The following is a 19318-nucleotide window of genomic DNA, read 5'->3' as shown; positions in this document are numbered from 1 at the left end:
ATGTGAAAACACTCAGAAGCCTAAATGCAGCCAGAAGACTTGGGCAGAAGGACTGTGCCTTTTGGACCCTGTGCTCAGAGCTGCTGTGCCTGTGTGCTCAGGGGGCAGCTTCTCCCCAGCCTGTGCACCTGAAAGGCAAAGAACCCCTAACTCAGATGGACCGTGTGGGTTATGAGGGCCCGGCCTGGTGTTCTGTGACCCTGGAAGTACTAAACTGAAAGGCACGTATTGACTTTGAAAAGGCCAGCTATGTGATTCTGTTAAAAAAAAAAAAAAGTACCAAGTCCCTTTTTGGTTAATTAAGAAGAAGGGGAAATTGTCGTTTGGCGAGCAAGCATGTATGCCTCTGGGTCAGGATTTCCCAGCCTGGGCACAGTTGATCTGTGTGCCTGGGGAATTCCTTGTTGTGGGATGGGTCTTGTGCATCGTGGGATGTTTAGGCGCATCTTTGGACACCATCCCGGAGATGCCAATAGCACCTGCCCTGTTGTGAGAACCAGAATGACTCCAGACGCCACTAACACCTCTGAGGGATGGCGGGGGCGGGCGTTGGGGACGAGCTGCAGAGTCACCCCTCGTTGACAACCACCGGGCTAGAAAAAGCATTTAAGAATTAGTAAGACATGGGCTTCCCTGGTGGCGCAGTGGTTGAGAGTCCGCCTGCCGATGCAGGGGATGCGGGTTTGTGCCCCGGTCCGGGAAGATCCCACATGCCATGGAGCAGCTGGGCCCGTGAGCCATGGCCGCTGGGCCTGTGCATCCGGAGCCTGTGCTCCGCAATGGGAGAGGCCACAACAGTGAGAGGCCCGCGTACCGCCAAAAAAAAAAAAAAAAAGAATTAGTAACACAGAGCTTGGACTGAGAGCACGATGCTCCACCTTGGCACGAATGATACCTGGGGCCGGATCGTTCTTTTGTTGGCAGTGCATTGTGGGATATTCATGTGCATCCCTGGCTTCTACACACTGGATGCCAGTGGGTAGAAGGTCACAGCTTGTGAGCACAGCTGTGTTGCTTGCGGAGCAACGCCCACAAGCTGCGACAACCAAAAATGTGTCCAGACAGCGCCACCTGTCCCCTGGAAGACAAAGTCACTGGGGCTTGACAGTCGTTGGTCTAGTGGGATCTTATATTACAGGTGGGAAAAAATAAATCTGTTTTCTATAGGTAGTGTTGGGGCCAAGAGTTCTCCTGCCCCACCATCTTGTCACCCATCCCCTGGGTGACTCATCCAAAGGGGTGTCGAAAGCCATTTGCCTTCCTGGGCATGCCGGGTCATGTCACATAATTGACATCTCCTGAGGCAGACTCATCCTGGCCGGCAGCACGTGGTCGAGTCCAGGAACTTCTAATTGCAGATGAGTCCAGGTGAGTTCATTAATCAAGGAGGCGACTAGTCATAACTGTCTAGAGCTAGAGGGTGCACACTCAGGTTTTTTTGGTTGGAAGTGACAGGAACTCAGTGCCCCCTCACTCAAACCCAGAAAGGGATTTTTTTTCAGTTGCACAGATGGGAGGGAGGCTCACAGAGTCAGAGGAAGAGCCCCAGGAACCAGGACCATTGGCCTTAAGGAGCTGAAAATTCTCTGTAAGTCCGATTGACGTGACTTGTCACTACTGTCTGTGGCTGCCGGTGGAGGGGACCACTGTATTTGAGAGTTGCTGGTTTTGCATCCTGGTTAAATGCAGTGGTGTTATTACCATGTTATGTATATTTGGGAGTGGATGTTGTGGTAGTTATCCGTCACTGGATACAAATTACCGCACATTTAAGGGCTTAGAACAACATCCACTGATTATCTCCGTGTCTGTGGGTCAGGTGTCCCCGCATGGCTTACCTGGCTCGTAGTCTGCTTACGATGGTCTTTACAAGCCTGCAAAATATTGGCCACAGTCGTATTATCACCTGAAAGCTTGGGATCCCCTTCTAAGCTCATTCAACATGTTGGCAGAATCTAGTTCCCTGTGGTTGTAAGACTGGGACCCTCAGCTCCTAGGGGCCACCCCTCCCTATAGGCCTTTCACACCATGACTGTTTGTTCCATCCAGGCCAGGAGGATTGCAAATCCTCTGCCTGGAGTCTGTTTCCAAGGGATCACCTGATTAGGCCAGGCCCACCCACTTCAATCTCCTTGTTGAGTTGCACAAAGTCAGTTGATTAGGGACCTCAATCATATTCCTTCACTTTTGCCAAGTCCTACATCTCAGGCCCCCCTCACACACACACACACACATCCTCAAGAGGAGAGAGGATCACACAAAGATGCGGGTACCAGGAGGTGGGAGCCATGGAGGCTATCTTAGAATCCTGCCTATGACAGATGCCTTTTTGTGGCAGGACCTGGGAGCCTAAATAGGATTTGGAAAATAGGTCTCTCTGGACAGCCCTTGCCTCCCTACACCCAGTAGACCCTAGTGACATCCTTCTTCTGTGATCCTAGCTACCAGGTCAGCTCTCCCTTCCCCCCAGCCCCGTTCGGTCCAGCCAGGCCTTACAGCAGAAAGTGTTCTCTTATTGGTTGGAAGTTATCACTCCACTGCTGTCCGTGTAGTCCTTCCTTCTCTCCTTACGCAGAAGGTTCATTGGACCCGAGTCTATGGTCCCTGGGCCAGGCTGGTGGGTCCAGATCGTCACCAGCGGTGACCTACAGTCCTGTTTGCATTCACAGTGGGGGGTTGGCATTCGTCCACATCTCAGTTTGAGGCTGGAACATCATGCTAGTGAAATCAGAAGACTTGATGGTGTTTTTTTAAAAAGTAAACTTCAACTTGATGTTTCTTTTTTTAACGCTTTTTAAAAAACACTTGGGGTGGGGCTTCCCTGGTGGCGCAGTGGTTGAGGGTCCGCCTGCCGATGCAGGGGACACGGGTTCGTGCCCCGGTCTGGGAGGATCCCACATGCCGCAGAGCGGCTGGGCCCGTGGGCCATGGCTGCTGAGCCTGCGCATCCGGAGCCTGTGCTCTGCAGGGGGAGGGGCCACAGCAGTGAGAGGCCCGCCTACCGCAAAAAAAAAAAAAAAAAAAAAAAAAACACTTGGGGTACAATTCAACAAATTGCATATTAACCGTTTTAAAGTGTGTAATTCAGAGGCATTTAGTATATCCAGCCACTTTGTTCAACTGGTACCTCTCTCTAGTTCTAGAACTTGTTCATTATTCCCCCCACCAAAACCCCATACCCTTTATCAGTCCCCCCCAAACCCAACTCTCTTTCCCTTTAGCCTCTACCACTAATCTTTCTGTGTCTATGGATTCACCTATTCTGGACATTTCCTATAAATGGGGTCGCATAATATGTGGCCTTTTGTGTCTGGCTTCGCTCACTGACCATCCTGTTTTCAAGGCTTGTCCATGTTGTAGAACTCTATTCCTTTTTATGGCTGAATCCTGTAGCATTTTATGGCTGGACTGCATTTTGTTTATCCATTTACCTGTTGCTGAGCATGTAGGTTTTCAACTTTCGGCTCTTGTGAGCCCTGCTGCTGTGAGCCCTGGGTGTACAGATGTCTTTAAGAGCGTGGTTCCACTTCTTTTGGGTGTACGCACAGAAGTGGTCTGGCCAAGTCATGTGGCCAGTCTATGTTTCGCTTTCTGAGCAACTGCCGTGCTGTTTTCCACCTCCAGGTTTAATCTCTCTTCATCGTTGAGGTCCTCGTTTTAGATGGTTGTCTCTGCTGTGGCTCAGCAGCCCTGAGAGGTAAACTTACAGCGTCTCCTGTCAGAATTTGTGTTGAGGAAGATGCAGTTTATCCGTGAGAGAGCGCCTGGCAAAGCCTCAGTTTGTATCATGAGCGTTGTAAGACTTGTTTCTGTCTGCCCGGCAGCCTGTTGGGGAAAAGGTGGAACAGCCGAGGCTCAGGTGGAATGCAAGGAGGGAGGGGCCCAGAAACCAGTCGCCTGAAACACAGGGTCACATGGTTCCAAGGTCACGAAAGGAGGCCCGTGGGTCCCGAGAGGCCATCAAACCTGTCCTGGTGGCTGGAGATGGACTTGAAAATCCGTAGGGGCGATTCCTGGTCCTGTTGGGAGTTGCCGTTGGGCGGGGCTGCTGGTGTCCCAGATGGTGGCAGGGATCCCAGGAGTCTCTGAGTTGTTGAGTTTAATCTGCTCCCCAACTTGAAATGGGCCATGGAGCCGGGAATAAACAGGGTCTTCTGGGACCCTCCCTCCACCTGCCTGTTCTCCATCACACGTCACCTACCTCCCTCCTGCATCCTGGCCTCCCTCTCCTCTCCACCCACAAAATGTTACCCCCATCCAAGCCTGCCTTGGTCTGGGGACAGAACTGGGTGTCCTGAGGTCCAGGGGATAGAACCAATGGCCCATCACCTTATGAAGATTCAAATTCCAGTTACATCAGGAGCCTTTCTCTCTGTGTTGACTGCACTAACTTCCATCTCTCTTCCAACCTCCATTTCCTCACCCTCAACACATACAGTTGTGTCCAGTGGACACATTACGAGATTAGAGATTTTATCAAACACAGTCGTGTGAAAGTGGCTGAGTGACTACTGACAACTTATTTTCAGCAAAAAAGCGTGCTCCTGGCCACTGCCCAAGCATTCATTAGGACATGAAGCCTACTAGGGTACAATGGTGTGTGTGGAATATACGTGGCACCTAATTATATATTCCATTAGAGCCATTGGAAGAATCAATATGGTGACCCCAGGTGGCCTTCTTTAAAGAATTACATGAATGCCATACATTCCCAGCTACCTTTGAACATAGCTGCCACTGAAATTTTCAAATGGAATGTCTGTTCCTGTGATTTTTTTCACTTCTGCATCTTTTAAGCTGAATGAACCTTGTGCATCAAGTTATACTTTGAGTATGATTATTTTTTCTTGGTTCCAATAGTGAGCTAAATTAGAGAGGCTAGTGTCCTTTTGACCTGTGATCACTACATAGCAGGGATATTGGGAATCCTTTCTGTGGCCCTTTTATATTTTCCTGCCAATGTAACAGTTGGTTATTTACCAATTTGCTTGGAATGCACACACACACACACACACGTTCACATTTATCAGAAGGAGAGAAAAAGAATAAAACATGTAAAAGTCCCACCTTATTCAATTTGCAGTGGCACACAAGGGCACTCTGTTCTAAATTTACATACATACATTTTTAATTTGGTCTGTGTTATTTTTCTTTAAATGATGTAACGCCTGTTTACAAATTTTTTGAAGCTTATTTTATGTATTTTGAAATTCACCCACTTGCACCATTCAGTGGTTTGCATTAAATTACCAAGTTGTGGGGCTTCCCTGGTGGCACAGTGGTTGAGAGTCCGCCTGCCGATGCAGGGGACACGGGTTCGTGCCCCAGTCCGGGAAGATCCCACATTGCCGCGGAGCAGCTGGGCCCGTGAGCCGTGGCCGCTCAGCCTGCATGTCCGGAGCCTGTGCTCCACAACGGGAGAGGCCACAACAGTGGGAGGCCCGCATACTGCAAAGGAAAAAAAAAAAATTACCAAGTTGTGCGATCATCACCATAAATCAGTTTTAGAACGTTTTCATCACTCCAGTGAGAGCCTTTACGCCCATTTCTTTTCATCCCCACTCCTACCCCGTGCCTGAAGATGTTCTTAAGAAGTCATATTTTTCTCAATGTCATCATATTTCTTGGAACCCCGTGATTATTGCCCTCAGAGATGTTGACAGTCATCAGATTATATCATTCTGCTACATGACCCTGTAATCCTTGTCTTACAAGGTCCCAGAACTAATCGCTCAAGCATGAGGAAATAAAACTTATGTGTTCTATACATCTCCATGCCCCTCACTGCTTGGAATGCTTGTCTTTTGTCTGCCTTCACACTAAATCATCTGACCTGCTTCCACCATTTTCACCGTTTTCTCCTAACTACTTGAAATTATGGTCCTTTCCAAAGGAAAGGTATATGGACCAATACTTAGGTCCTTAAGACTGATCTCCCTTCTAAACAAGTCAGTGTCTGTCAATGAGATGATCATTGCTTGTATATCTCAGACTGCTATCATTTGAACAAGTGTACACTTATTTCAAAAGGCACAGCTAATTGTAGGAGTAAGGGAAATGCACTGAATATGGGCAAATGACACAGTTGTAAATAAAATCAAAACTTTAAATCTGGACATGGAAGCGTGCTAGGGTATTATTTGGTAAGGATTTTCAAAAGAGAGAAAATACCAAGTGATATAATTTGCAATTATACAATAGACTCCCAGGCCTGGTCCAGGCAGTGAATAATGACTTCTTAACTATAGATAATGCAACTGGCACAGAAGCCTGATCTACTGGTGATCTGGGACTTTAGCTCCTGGACATCGGCGGGAAGTATTGCCCAGCTAAAAGCTTAATATCTGATAAACTCTCTTCTTTCTGGAAACTTTCTCCCACAGATAAAATACTGCTCTGAAATTGACTGTGATAAACCAGGAAGAATTGGTTGGTGAAGTGAAATGATAGAAATCCTTAGAAGGAAGTGACCTCTTTTAAAATCTGTAATAGTAAATGGCCAACGGGTGCCCTGGGGTTTAGAGTCGTTCAGATAAAAATAGATATTATCTCCTCGCCAGGGACTCTGAAAAAGGAATGACTCGAGCATTAAAATGGACTCAGACATGAACGTCTGCCATTGCAATCACAAATCCGTAAAGGGTCCAGCGGAGGAGGGAGAAAGCAAGAAATCGGCCTAGCAAAATAGGGTTTCCCTCTAATGAACCCAGACTTTGAAAGGGAGTACTCGAGAGGTTGGGGAAGGGCAGAGAATCATGAAATGAATGGTTTCAGATTGCCACCATGTCAGGAAGACCAAAAACCCCAAACAAACTCCTCAAAATACTCACCTGGTGCTCTAGTTCCCAAGTCTACCTGGGCAATGTCCGTGCCCTTGGACGGGACAACATGCCCACTGCATCAGACCTAATCCTTAGGAAGGTAAAAATCCATTTAAACAGCACCCGTATTTTCAAAGTTCTGAAGCCGTACCAGCGGACGTCGCGGAGCCCCACCTGGAATGGGCCGTGTTCGCTTTATGTGTCTGACACCACATGGTGCTGATACGTTTCTTGGAGACCATCGTGTGGAAATGCTCACCTGATCCACTGCACGATGTTGACTCACATCCTGGGCTGTGCCTTCAGGATTGCTTGTTGTTTGATCTACTCACACGAGCTAAGACCCCTTTTGCATTCCCTGGCATTTTAAATCCAACTCCCTCCTGGGATCCCCCAGGATCACAGCCTCACAGACTCTCATGGGTAGCAGGAAACTTTGCTACCTCTGAAACTCCGAAAAGTCTACACAAACAAGCAAACTAACGAATTGACTGGCCAGCCAATGCCTGTTGACAAATTGGACTCAACTCTCTCCCTTTAATCCTTAGACTTGCCCTAGATTTTAGGCTGCCTCAGTGATCCCTTCTGGCTTCCCAAAGCCACCTTCTTAATCAATACTCTTTATCCCATCAGGTTCACGTCCCAGACTTTCATCTCTACCTCTATCTAACTGGCTTGGCGTCTCCTGGATCTTCTTTCCCAAGGTCACCTTTGACCGTCTTACTGCCAGTTCCAGTATCTTTTCCTTTGCGATGATTCCCACTTCTGGTTCTTTGCATACCTTTCTGCATGCTCTTTTCTGAGCTGCATTCTCTGGTTCTTTTTCCCACCTCTGTCCCTGGAAGTTTCAGTCTACTCACGCTTATGTCTTATGCCCTTTTTTTCTTCTGTTTCCCCTCGGTGGGCAATCTCACCCACAGCCGTGGCATCAAATGTCATCCTTAGTCCTGTTTCCTAATTCCCTATCCTGTGCTCTGCTTTCTCCCCTCATTCTAGTATCCAGGGAGACAATACTGGTATCGTGAGTGACGGTAGGTACCATTCCAGGTACAAAACCTGTATCTCAATCCCACCTTTTCTACATACAAGCTGAGCTGGTCAAAACTTCTGTAAATGTCGGTTTCCCCTTCTGTAAAATGAGAAGGAATAATAGATGATAGATAATTTAGGTTAACATAGATAATACATATTTACAGTATCAGGATCATAGGTAATATATAGTCACAGTGTTAGGATAATGCCTAGCACATTGGTAGCCCTTAGCAATTGACGATGGCGATGATATTTTATTGTCTTTTTCCTGTGACATGAGCTACACATATTTTCCAAACTAGGTATGTGCAAGATTCAACCTTTAGCTGCTCTTTTCCAAATCTCTGTACCTTCAGTACATCTCATCCATGTGCTGGAAGCATTCATGTCCATACCCCCATTCCCTTATCCAGTTAGCCATCCATCTGGCTGCCTTAGTTTGTGAAGTACCTCTCTGACCCCATGGCCACCATCTGCCGATGGTGATCTTAGGAGTTTCACTGCAATGCACTCTCTGGATGCATCCAATAAGGGCGGGGGGGGCGGCGTTTGGGCACTACAGCCCTGTCTGTGGCGAAAATTCACAATTTTCTTTCCATCTTCCTATCTTGCATCTCCACTCACCCTCAAATTCTGTACTTACCTGGTTCTTTGTTCTTTTTCTTAGAAACAGTATTCATATTTATTAAACACATTTTTAAAGTATTATTAAATGTTTACCTTTCATGAGCTTCAAGGTTTCCTTTTCTCCCCAGATCTGCATAACTGAACTTTCAAATCTGCCAACTCCCACTGAAATGACTCCACTGTGGATTCTAAGGCATCAATTTCTTGCAGATTTTCCTTTGCTTCTTCTAACATTTCTCCTGTTTCTTCTTGAGTGTGACTGATGAAAACACAGGGAGACCAATCTGATGAGGTATCACTAAGCGGTCATCATCTGCAAGCATGATGTCCTCACAAGCATCTTCGAAGTTTTGGAGTTGTTTCTTTCTTCACTTCTATTGCTTCCTTCATTTCTGTGATTCTACTTCTATTCTGTGCCATTTTTTTTGTTTTTTTAATCTCCTGTTTCATCTCCTCAAAGCCACATTGACGTCTTCTGCACCTGCCCTTTTTATGGTGGCCGCCATCTTGGGTGGTTCTTTGTTCTTTAATTCATCTCCATTCCATCCAGAATGTTCCTTGAAAGTGGATGTTGTATTAGCACTTTAGAACCATTTCCATGTTTCCTGGCAACTCCCTGACCAGTCTAGTCCCAAAGGACTCACCCTTGGCCCTTTGGCCAATATCCCATTGATACCAAGATTTCACATTGTCGCTGAAGCACTTGAAAGGATTTTATACCCTGGGGTGATCTCCATGGTAAGAGCCAGGTTGCCAGGGATGCCTTCTGTACCAAGTGGAAGAAAGTGAGGGTGGAAACCCAGGCAGCACGTTTTTGGAGCATAAATGGAAGTTGAAAATCTGTCAACAGATTCCCTTAGAGTGCATCCCTTCCCCACATACCCATGCCCCCGCACGTCTCTGTGTCTTCCTAGGAGTCGGCGAGCCCCAGTTGGAAGACTCGTGACCTGGATTATTGGATTCACCTCCTCCCTGGTCTCATTTTCTGCAAAACTTCATTCGATCAAAATCTCCCCATTTTGCCTCTGTGAGAGTAATTTGCTCACAATGTGTCCCCGTTTTCTTTGAAAACCTACCTAGTCTGACTTTGGAAGAAACTCTTGCTTTTGGCCTTCGGATGCTTCCACAGTCTGTTTCCATGTCACTCACTGAGCCTCCCCTTTCACATCGCCTCCGTAAACATCCCATCGCAGGGAGGCCGGCTCGTTTTCTGTGGGCATATCGCTCAGCTATTTCTGTGTTCAGCTCATTAACCGCCCATTGTGTTGCTTGCGAAAATGAACTTATTCTAGAAGTAATCAGATTTATGTGTCCCCTAACAGGTAGTGTGAACATTAACTTTTCCTGACACCTCATCCCGCATTGATTGGACACAGCAGAAACTTTTTTCCTCGGGTCACTGTACATGGGACAGTTCAGGGACATCTGATAGATCAGAGAGAGATGGAGGGTTACGGCGCAGTAAACACATTCCTTCTGTCGACATAGAACACTTATACAGAATCGGAATGTTCATTATCGTGGGGCATTAGCAAAAACATAAAGTTTTGCCCTTTCCGTTTTTTATACCTACAAGAGCTTCACCGCTGAGAGGTAGTAATTCTGTTCAGGGATGTAGCGCTTCTAACCTGAGCTTAATTTGGGGGAAGAGCTGTTTTGCTGTCGACACAAAGAAGGGACTTGCAGCTCCCAGCAGCCTGTCCTACTGTGCACGCGCCCTAGGAGGGCCGAGCGCCACCGGGGTATCACATGGTTACGTGAGCCCAGTTCATCAGTCTTCCTCCGGCTGTTGCCTCTGCTCTTATTCTCTTGAGAGAAAACTTTCTGCTTTCTTGACCGACTTCTCAAGAAGGTCATGGTTAGCTTTCTCCTGTCCTTGACCTCTGGTTTTCTCTCTGTTCACTAGATCTGTCTGAATGGTATTGTGACCTCTTTGGTTTCTAAAACCAACTGGGGGTGAGACACCAGGAAATGGCATTGTTCACACTTGTTAAAGTCATTTCCTAGCAAACGCCGACACCTGATAGGAGTTGCCCTCTGCTACCACGGTTGGCCACATGTCACCGGGTAGGAATATTCCCGCTGTGGGGAAGCAAGGGATGCCACGTGGGTACCCAAAACGGGGTCTGGAAGGAGGCCTGGGAGTCTGCTGCAGTGTCAGCTGCCTTCCCGTGTGACCCTTGGGTCAGGCACTCACCTTTCACAGGGCTCCATCCTCTCACCTGTAGATTGAGGCTCTTTGGATTTTAATTCCTGGACTCTATAGAGTCCGGCCCTTTGGTTTGAGCCAAAACACCCATATTCTGCAGAGTTCCCAGGCTACAATTTGAGGTCAAATATCCTGAGCTGTAAAACCAAAACCAGGGATTACATTAATGAATGTGACTGCACGTTGGGGTAGGGGGTGGTAATCAAGTATTAGGTCATTTATCAAAGTGTTCCCCTAAGGGAGCTGCCACGTTCCATAAATCCCCCCAGCTACCCTAGATGAAGAATTTTACACTGAAAGCAAGTAGGCATGAATCTGCCTCTAAATCTCGTCTTTAAATCCACGCTCAAAAGTTGACAGACTGTCCTCCTGAGTCAGATGCCACTTAGCATCCTGTATATGGTCAGGCCACTCAGTATGGCTGTTCTCTTGTTCTCTGTACGTCCCCTGCTTGACCAATCCCTGCTTTGCCTACACCCTACTCACAGGACTGTGCTTGGCCCCTGCCCCTTAGGCCAGAGCTGCCCCACCTGTTACTTTATTAAAGGGAGACATCTGCCCTCCTGACGATTGTTCGCCTGAGGGGCTGTGGGCTGCTAGCTTCCCTGGTAACGGATGAGCCCACCTGATGTTTATTCCCCTATAAATGGTAGCCTCCTCCTCCCCCACTGCTTGCGGAGATTGTTGCCATGTCCTGTGTGTTCTCTGCTGTACACAGCGGGGGTGTTGCTCCAGGGCCCTTTGCTTCTGACGTCTAAGTTCCCCCGTCCAGTAAACCATCGGTGCCACTGTCGCTCCTTCTTTCGTCTCGCAGCTGGGTAGCGACAAAGCTTGCGGGGTGCAGCCCCACAGCGCGTGACCGGCAAGGGAAGCCCAAAGCTGGCGCTCCTCACTCATGGCCTGCTTCTCAGTGCCCTAACTCAAGCCCGTCTCTGTAGAGAAAGGCAGCTGTAGCATCCACTAAGGAACCCTTCATGGTTTAGTCGGCAGGGCCAGTATATCTGCCAACCCAAGGGTGTGGGACTCAAGTCCGTGGGCACACAACAGAACAGAAGTGGTGTTGGCCATCGATGCTTTGAAAAGTCTACACACATCAGTTCAATAAGTTATCACGGTTAGCATAAAAGGTGAAGACTATGAAGACTGGTCTGCCAGCTGCCGGGTCCCAAGGTAAAGTGAAGCCCCGTTTCACGATGAAGCAGTCATTGTGAATTTGCCAATTAATATGGTGAGGTCATGCCAAGAACGGTTAAGGGTGAGGAATATGAGGGATGCTGTTTTAGGGAACCGTGACCTTCCATGAGGTGTTGACATAAACATCCCAAGGATGTGTCCTGAGCAAGGACAGGACTCTGCAAAGCCCACTGGAGTGTAAGGATACAGGTGTCTGACATGTGGCCATCGGCCATTGGTGGAGTGCCTGGCCCACCACCTGACCGTCACCGTCAGACACCTGGCAAAACGCAAGCACACCCCGACATCATGGCACATTCAGGCTGTTTATTGACTTACTGCTGGCCTTGCAAGTCTAAGGTGGTTTCAGGAACCTTGTCGTCATGGCCGAGATGAAGTTTGTTTGTCCTATGAGTTGGTGCTATGTGGATGGCCTTTGAAAAAAAGGTCATAGTTTATACTTTGTTTCTGTTTCCTAAGGCTCTACCCAACTTTCTGTTACAAATTTTCCCCCCACTTAAATCTCATGTGAACGAATGATCATCTTTATATCCTTCATCATTGATCATAGATTCAATAATTGAAGGGCATACAGTTGATGATAGTCGATAATTGAAGAGTTTACCGATGATCATAGATTCCATAGTTGAAAGGTTTACAGATGATCATAGATTCCATAGTTGAAGGGTTTACAGACAATCATAGATTCCACAGTTGAAGGGTTTACGGATAATGATCATAGATTCAATAGTTGATGGGTTTACAGACGATGATGACAGATTCAATAGTTGTCAGCATTTTGCCATATAGGCTTTATCCCTCCAAAATCAATGGCCGTCTTATAGTGTCTTTCATGAAGCAGGTACTCAGCAGTTCATCCCACAGTGGGTGCCAGAGTCCTTCAGAATCTAGAGGAAGAGAAGCAGCGTGAAGCTACTGTACAGGTGTATGCTTTATGTGTTGGATCAGTGTCAGTAATGTGCCCTAAAGTGCCCGGAGCTGGGATCCCCGTGAACCCCAGAGGATGGATGTTCCTTATCATGGAGTGGCTATAACTTGCCGCTATCACCAGGCGTCCATTATAGCTTTTGAACCAATGTATCTGACTAGACTTGGAAATAGAATCTAGCATTAGCTCAGAACTTTGACCCCCCCACACCCAGATCCTTTTACCTGTAACCAGGGGAAATAGTCTTTTCACAAACACAGCCTGTTACACGTGGGATGGGTAAGAAAGTGCTTTGAACAACAGTGAATGCCTATGGAATGTGTAAGTGTCCTGGGGTTGCTTTACGGATGCTGGTTTAAGACAGGATAGAAAGGAGGAAATTTGGGACAACCTGCAGATAGGAGAAAGGTGGGTGAGTTCTGGATCAGCTCTAGCTTTCCTCCATTTCTCCCTCCCTGTATTCTAGGAGGTGGGTACACTGGGGGTACCCATGCATTGTTGGAGAAGGCTGCTTGTTCTGGGCTGAAGAGTGATACCCTCTCCCCAGCCCCCGCTGCCAGTCAGTTATTGGCAGAACCTTGGAATGTGCCCTTTTTTGGAAGTAGGGTCACTGAGGAGGTACATAGTAAAAATGAGGTCCCACGGGAGTCAGGTGGGCCCCTGATCCAGTGCGGCTGTGTCCTTAGAAAGAGACTCATAGAGTCTTGCAGAGGGAGAATGATGGGAAGATACATGGCGAAAACTCCACGTGCCGATGCAGGCAGAGCTTACAGTGGCCGGTCTACAAGCCCAGGAACACCAAGGGTTGCTGGCAACCATAGTCAAGCTGTATATCTTACTCAATTCATTTTCACATTTACAGTTTTTATAGAGGTTGATAATTATAATAGTTTCCCACAGCTCTTTATTTCCAGTTCTTTTTTTTTTTTCTTTTGGCCACACCTCGAAGCTTGTGGGATCTTAGTGCCCCCCCACCAGGGATCGAACCTGCGCCCTCGGTAGTGGAAGTGCAGAGTCCTAACCACTGGGACACCAAGGACTCCCTCTTCATTTTTCCAGTTCTGTGTTAAACTTCTGACGTCCCCAAGACTCTTGCTAGTTCCCCAGGAGAAACCTTCAGAACTTGTCGTACAACTAATTGAAGACATAAATGCAGCAAACATTTAGTGACATCCCCCCTCTGTCTGCCGCTACACACAGCCTTCTGGACAATGGGAAGTACAAAGAAGATGTGGCCTCCATGGGGAGAATGGCTCAGTTGATTTAGGGAGAGAAGATGTAAATGTGCTCGAAAATGGAGACTCAGGGGCAAAATCGTTCACCTAAGATCGTCCAGGTAATTAAACAGGAGCCTCCCTGTGATTGATTCCATAGTTAAAGGTTTTACTAGGAGAGCACACAGAACAGGTTCTAGGAGATATTAATTGCATCACCAGTATGCAGTTTTGCAAATGGAGATGTTTTCCTTCTGTAGCATATGAGTGAAAATAATTACGTGATCCTGATAGCCTTCCATTTTTTGAAGCATCAAATGACCAACTGACCCTTTGAAAATTACAATATTCTTAGAATATAATGAAGACAGTAACAACCTCCAGAGCAAACCAGAAAATGGCCTGAGTAAAATGAAGACAACAGACAACACAAATTAAATTTGTTGGCAAATTAGAAACTGTCCCCAGCCATGGCAAAAAAAAGACAGTTCTGTGGTTGTAATTCTTTCCCCTCATTGGGTCAACATTATTTTGTTTAGCTGATTTATGGAATTTGTTTTGTGTCATAAGTTCATACTCGGCCCCATTTCAGGCATAAATGCCACTTGGCAGTTGGACTCAAGTACGAAAAATCCTAACATTTTCGACTGTGGGTTTGAAATCAACCCAGCCTCCCAGCAACATAATTGAGTCTCTACCATGGGAAACAGGGAAATACCACATGGCTTTTGTTGTATTGGAAGGGGCTTCTGTGAATTAGGAGTGCAGCTGTCTAATTTGGTCTGATTCCAGATGTCGTTGATATACAGTGACATCTTGGCACTCACTCTGATTCAATTCCCAGGATTTCCGCAGTTGAATATTGATACACAATTTCTTATCTGAAGTCCTTGGAGCCAGGACTCCAAGGACTGGAGCTTGGAATTGAGTTATGCATGCTTTAGAAAGTTAACAAGTGCCTTTTCTTGAGCTCATAGGACCCCCTCAGCAGGTGGTGGCAGCCCTCTGTAATCAAAGGTGTTAATATTCCTGCAGAAAAATGTATGAATATTTCTCCCAGTGGGATCCATGCAGACAACTACTCTGATAGTTACATTGTATTCATATACTGGTACATTAAATTGTATGAGGATAGACCATCAACACCCTGGGTACTTCCTGTCTCTAAGGAAAGCAGGAGATGCAGCCAAGTCAAAATAAGAAGTAGCTGTACACGTACCCGTGACATATGTCCATGATCTCTGGATGCTCCAGTACCTTTCAGATGGGGTGCTTTATTTTTTTTATTTTTTATTTTTTTTGCACTATGCAGGCCTCTCAGTGTTGTGGCCTCTCCCGTTGTGGAGCACAGTCTCCGGACACGCAGGCTCAGCGGCCATGGCTCACGGGCCCAGCCGCTCTGCAGCATGTGGGATCTTCCCAGACCGGGGCACGAACCCGCGTCCCCTGCATCGGCAGGCGGACTCTCAACCACTGCGCCACCAGGGAAACCCGATGGGGTGCTTTAGAGTCAGCATAGTTCTCTCATCATGTACTATTTGACCAAGCAGTGATGGTTAGGGAACAAGGGTCTACAGGGACCAGATGGTCATGTGAAAATTGACCCTCTCAAAGACTTCTTTTATTACGGTCTGTCTTGTCAATCTAGTGTCCTTTCTGAGTGGTCTCTCTTGTGGAGCAAATTTGCCATAATCTCTGGTTCTTGAGGCCAAGAATTAACAGATCACATATCTTAGCCATATCTGGGTCAGGGGTCGGCCAACAGTTTCTGTATAAGACCACACACATGGTAAATAGTGTTGGCTTTGCAGATCATATGGTCAGCTGTGCAATGACAGGGCAAAAGCAGCCATAGACGGTACATCAATGAACGTGCACGGCTGTGTTTCCAATAACACGTTATTTACAAAAACAGGTAGTGGGCTGGTTTGACCAGGGGGTCATAGTTTGCCAACCCCTGTTCTACATGATTTTTTTGTTTTCACTCTAGTTCACAATTCTGTGATCATGAGCACCACTGTTAACTTTGCACTTACCAGTATACAACCAACATAGAGTGGAAGAAAATGTTTATCTGCTCTTCATGGAATACAAAAACCCGTGGTTTGATAGATTTCATATCCAAGAAGAAATAAGTACCTGAAGTGTTACATTTCACAAGAAGTGTGTGAGAGAGAAACTATATTATTTTACAGTTTTGTTCTAGCCTGGCTTGTCTACTCTTGGTATGCTGGTTCTTGGACTACTCGGGGAATATTTCTCAGAAAACCCTTCCCGTGTGGGTGACGATGAATAGGTGATTTGAGTTCACATTTCCATCGTCTTGGCTGTTTTTTTCACGACCGTCATCCTGAGCTTGAGGACCTCTCTGCCACAGCTTGTAAGGGTTTCTCTGGGATCATAGCTTAGTAGCAAGGTAGGGCTGTTTTCATCTGTGTTATATGTATTTTCAGGACTAAAGTTCGTATCAGCTTTTGTTTTTCATGGAGCCCCAGGAAATAGATCCTGGGACAAGATCTGCAAACCTATGGCAAACACATTGGTCGAATTTCATCCACCACCCTTTTCATCTGTTTACCATCTTTCTAGACCATCTTCTTCAAGTAGGAGTCCTCCAAGGCTGACCTTATCTAATAACCATGCTTCTGGGCTATTGCTAATGACAAATACCTTCCTTTCTTCCTCTCACTGTTACTCAGGAGGTATCTTGACCTCCTTTTGATGTTTTCCCAGTGCACTTGAGCCTACTGTTTGATGACAGTGCAACGTGGTGCTAGCAAACAGCTGAGGCACGAGCGCTGAGACAAGACGGATGCCTCAAGTCGGTTCAGGTTGGGTTTCGCTGCCAAATAAAAAACAAAATGTACAAAAATCTTTCGGTTTCCAGGGCTTTTGGTGTCTCACAATCAAGGACAAGGAATGGTGGGTTCTAACTCCGCCCTTACACCACTGTTGTGATTTTCAGTGTTGTACAACTAAAACCTCATTTGGAGAGGGGATGAGAATGATGAAAAAATGACCAAGTAAATGACAGTTGCGACGATTAGATAAACAGTGGGAAGGGTCATGGAGCATGCTTACTGTTAACTCACAAACTAAATCAAAATATAGGTTCCTGGGGCTTCCCTGGTGGTGCAGTGGTTGAGAGTCCGCCTGCCGATGCAGGGGACGCGGGTTCGTGCCCCGGTCTGGGAAGATCCCACATGCTGCAGAGCGGCTGGGCCCATGAGCCATGGCTGCTGAGCCTGCGCGTCTGGAGCCTGTGCTCTGCAACGAAAAAGGCCACAACAGTGAGAGGCCCGCGTACCGCAAAAAAAAAAAAAATATATATATATATATATATAGGTTCCTAATAATAAAGCAGACCTAACCCCTTGATCTTCACTTTTCTTGTTCTGTGGCTATAACTTGGGTTATAAATTTCATCTCCAGAGACTTATTTTCACACAACTTATCACAGTCATAGTGGAACTACCACTCATAATTGGCCGTGCGTGATTGTTGGAACACACCGGTGTGACACGCCCCCTCCAGCCCCATCCACGTTTTTGCCCATCTCTGGCATCACACCCGGTTTCATGATGACCAGGCCGATTATCTAACGCAGTTTCTCCACCTTGGCACTAGCGACGTTTGAGACCAGCTCGTTCTTTGCGGTGCAGGACTGGGTTGGATGCGTGTTTGTGGTTGGCAGTGGGAGAAGCTGTTCTGTGCATCGTAAGGTAATTAGCAGCATCCCTGGCCTCTCCCCACTGGATGCCAATAGTATCCACACATTTGCGAGAACGAGAAATGTCTCTAGACATTGTCCAGTGACCCCTGTGGAGCAAAATCGCCCCGGGTGAGAACATGCCAGTGTTATTTTGAAAAGTGTGCTCTGAGCGTGGGCCGTTAGACTTTCCTTTGTGTGTGTTCCTCCTGCGGGTATAGTCCCTGGTGGCAATACCACTGTGAGAGGCATTGTGACTTAATCCCTTTACATGTGTTTGTTCCTCTTCCTAAAGTATCAAATGCGGGTCAGAGGGCTTCCATGCTGATCTCTTAAAATCTTTTTCCTGTCAATAAAAGGTGTGCGCAGAGAAAGGAAAAATGATGATTTGGATCTTCCCTGCCTTGCCTCGCAAGGGGCGTCACCCAAGTGTTCAAATCCACGTCCTTACGATCTTAATCTCGCCAATTAATATCCTGGTGAGAGGGCAGAAGAGGTGACCATGCCCAGAGATTCCTTCATTCCTGAAGACAAGGCGAAGGGTCAACACTGATGACACACCATTCCTTTTTTTAATTTTTTTTCTAACTTTTATTAATTTTTATTGGAGTATAGTTGATTTACAATGTTGTGTTAGTTTCAGGTATATAGCAAAGTGAATCAGTTATACATATATATCCACTCTTTTTCAGATTCTTTTCCCATAGAGGTCATTACAGAGTACTGAGTAGAGTTCCCTGTGCTCTACAGTAGGTCCTTCTTAGTTACCTATTTTATACATAGTAGTGTGTATAGGTCAATCCCAAACTCCTAATTTATCAGTTTCCCCCCCACCCCGTGTTTCCCCTTTGGTCACCATAGATTTGATTGCGAGATCTGCAAATCTGTTTTTGTTTTGTAAAAAAGTTCATTCACTTATATGTGGAATCTAATTTTAAAAATGGAACAAATGAACTTTTTTTACACCATTTGTTTTCAATAGAACCTAAGATGGAGAGCCATGCTGGAAGATGGATGACAGTTTCAAATGCCATCTCTGGAGGGAAAATATTTCTGGGGTACTGATTGAACCCAAGAAATTGTTGCTGGGAGCTGAACTTCAATAAAGCAAGACTTAAATTGACAAAAATCTATAGAATAGTAATTTTTCTCTAACGTGGCATTCTCTTGTGAATATTATTATTATTATTATTATTATTTTGCAGTACACGGGCCTCTCACTGTTGTGGCCTCTCCAGTTGCAGAGCACAGGCTCCGGACGCGCAGGCTCAGTGGCCATGGCTCATGGGCCCAGCCGCTCCACGGCATGTGGGATCTTCCCGGACCGGGGCACGAACCCGTGTCCCCTGCATCGGCAGGTGGACTCTCAACCACTGTGCCACCAGGGAGGCCCCTTGTGAATATTATTTACCAAGTGACATTATGCTTCCTATTTTAAAAGGATAAACAATAGATTTACACATTAATAAATTTTTCCATGGGACATGCTAGTTTTTGTCTAAATGTCAACAATTTGAAAAAACACGTATATATATTCTTCAGGTTGAAGGGCATTGAGTTGGCTTTTTTTTGAGCTCATTTTCA

The 19318-nt window shown here is 46.4% G+C and overlaps 1 protein-coding gene across 9 annotated transcripts in view; it reads left to right on the top strand.

Moving 5' to 3' along the window:
* Nucleotides 1-19318, top strand: part of LOC308608560 (steryl-sulfatase-like) — a 171738-nt gene that overhangs the window by 25877 nt on the left and 126543 nt on the right. The gene's annotated exons all lie outside the window — the stretch shown is intronic.

The sequence above is a fragment of the Mesoplodon bidens genome (assembly GCF_964165515.1).
Source record: "Mesoplodon bidens genome assembly, chromosome: X".
Classification (NCBI taxonomy): domain Eukaryota; kingdom Metazoa; phylum Chordata; class Mammalia; order Artiodactyla; family Ziphiidae; genus Mesoplodon; species Mesoplodon bidens.
Note: the sequence above shows the minus strand (reverse complement) of the source record. Positions and strands in the feature narration are given on the sequence as shown.